We start from the raw sequence: 2,500 nt of genomic DNA, 5'->3' as shown, positions 1-2,500 counted from the left end.
GATTTGAGGAGAGGAGAGGAGAGGAGAGGAGATTTGAGGAGAGGAGAGGAGAGGCAGGGCTCCAGACAAACGTTTTGCATTGGTTGCACTGGTGCGCCTAGCTTCTTTTTTTTTAGATGCACCAGCACAAAATTTAGGTGCACCCACATTTTTCCTTGCATCGCCTTTAGCGCCAAAAGGTCATCTTTTATCGCTCTCCTTTCATAATGTGAATGATTGTTTTAATAATAAGGCGTAGAAAAAACTTGTCTTTATTTGAAACACATTATATAAGGAGGAATATACATATAATTTATTAAGATTTTTATATATATATATATATATATATATATGGGCGTGCGTGCGTGTGTGTGTGTGTGTGTGTGTGTGTGTGTGTGTGTGTGTGTGTGTGTGTGTGTGTGTGTGTAGGCTATGTGTGTGCGTTTGTGTGTATATAATTCTTTAGGCATATTCTATATACTGGAATTTCTTATATTCATGACATGACTTAAACTCTGCCCCTTTAATTCAGCTGTCGGCTTGAAGTCTCAAAATATTGTAAACAAAGTAGGCTAGCATAGTTGGCTAGCTTATTATAGTCTACCGGTTGGACTGTTCAGCTTCCCCATGTGTGTTTAAGTTTCAAGGTAGGCTAATACATTTTCTCCTCGGGACAAGCCCTTTTGAGTCTTGGAGTTGGAAAACATTGAAATGATCAGTCAACTTGAATGCAAGAGTTTAAATAAAAATGTGTGTAGTATGCTATGATGCTAACCGGATTTTATTATAATTTTATGTTGTCGTCTATGCGTCATTGCTTTCAACATTCTGAATGAGCATGTGAGGGGCGGGTGTCCATTGAGCGCGCACGAGAGAGGGACAGGGAGAGCGAGAGAAAGCGGGCCAAGGAGAGGGGGTTTACTTCTACACAGTTTGGATAAGTTGCACGCATAGTCTACAATGAAAACGTGTGAAAGAAATGTACATGCTTTCACCCAAGCAGCGTCAGGTGCACCAGTGCAACCTAGAATTTTTTTCAGGCGCACTCTTAAAAATTGGTCGCACTCTGGAGCCCTGAGAGGAGAGGAGAGGAGAGGAGAGGAGAGGAGAGGAAAGGAGAGGAGAGAAGAGGAGAGAAGAGGAAAGGAGAGGAGAGGAGAGGAGAGGAGAGGAGAGGAGAGGAGAGGAGAGAAAAGGAGAGGAGAGGAGAGGAAAGGAGAGGAGAGAAGAGGAGAGAAGAGGAAAGGAGAGGAGAGAAGAGGAGAGAAGAGGAAAGGAGAGAAGAGGAGAGGAGAGGAGAGGCGAGGAGAGGAGAGGAGAGGAAAGGAGAGGAGAGGAGAGGAAAGGAGGGAGAGGAGAGGAGAGGAGAGGAGAGGAGAGGAGAGGAGAGGCGAGGAGAGGAGAGGAGAGGAGAGGAGAGGAGGAGGGGAGAGGAGAGGAAAGGAGATGATAGGGTAGATGAAGAGAGGAGAGGAAAGAGGAGAGATGAGAGGATGAGGAGAGGATAGAGGAGGAGAGGAAGCTGTAGATGAAGAGGAGAGGTCAGCAGAGGAGAAGTTAGGAAGGAAGATGATGAGAGGAGAATATATATGAAGATGTATTATAATACTAAGGGCATACCGCAGAAGAGAGAAAAGGAAGAGAAGAAGGAGAAGACTGGAGAAGAGAAGAGAAGAGAGAAGAAGAGAAGAGAAGAGAGGAGAGAATGCAAATCAGCTGTGGCGACCTGCATGAGTAATTCAGTGGGCGGAGAGAGAGAGCGCGGAGCTGACACCTGAGTATTCATCACACACACACACACACACACACACACACACTCTCTCTCTCTCTCTCTCTCTCTCTCTCTCACAAACACACTTGCTCTCTTTCTCACTCTCTCTCTCTCTCTCACACACCCACACACCCACACCCACACACACACACACACACACACACACACACACATTCTGACTCCTTGATTGGCATGTGTCAGCAGTGGGGCTGACTGATGTGTACGCGTCAAGGCAGCCCGAGTGTCAGGAAGTCACCGTGTGTTCCCTATAGATGCAATCCATACGGACTGCCTGTGATTTCCTACAGCCAATTACTCCTGTCAATCACACTGCACAAGTCTCAAACGACGGGATTTGCAGCTATGGAATATGAAGAGCACGCTCAACACTGGATCACCTTGAGCTGGATTGGAGTGTGTCTATGTGTGTGTGTGTGTGTGTGTGTGTGTGTGTGTGTGTGAGGTTGCACTGGACCGCGGCATCCGTTTAACTGTTTTTGACACAAGCTATTTTCATAAACAATCAGTCATCAGTGAGTATGTGTGCATGTGTTTGTCTGTATGTCTGAGTGTGTCTATATCTGTGAGTGTGTCTATTTGTGTGTGTGTGTGTGTGTGTTTGTTTGTCTATATTTGTGTGTGTGTCTATGTGTGTGTGTGTGTGTGTGTGTGTGTGTGTGTGTGTGTGTGTGTGTGTGTGTGTGTGTGTGTGTGTGTGTGTGTATGTGTCTATATATATATGTGTGTGTG

The 2,500-nt window shown here is 45.6% G+C and overlaps 1 protein-coding gene across 1 annotated transcript in view; it reads right to left on the bottom strand.

The window, feature by feature from the left end:
• The window catches only part of LOC134069472 (A-kinase anchor protein 13), a 140,270-nt gene that overhangs the window by 7,602 nt on the left and 130,168 nt on the right, over nt 1–2,500 (bottom strand).

The sequence above is a fragment of the Sardina pilchardus genome, chromosome 21 (assembly GCF_963854185.1).
Source record: "Sardina pilchardus chromosome 21, fSarPil1.1, whole genome shotgun sequence".
NCBI lineage: Eukaryota > Metazoa > Chordata > Actinopteri > Clupeiformes > Clupeidae > Sardina > Sardina pilchardus.
The sequence above is the reverse complement of the archived record's forward strand: the minus strand, read 5'-3'. Positions and strand labels throughout refer to the sequence as shown.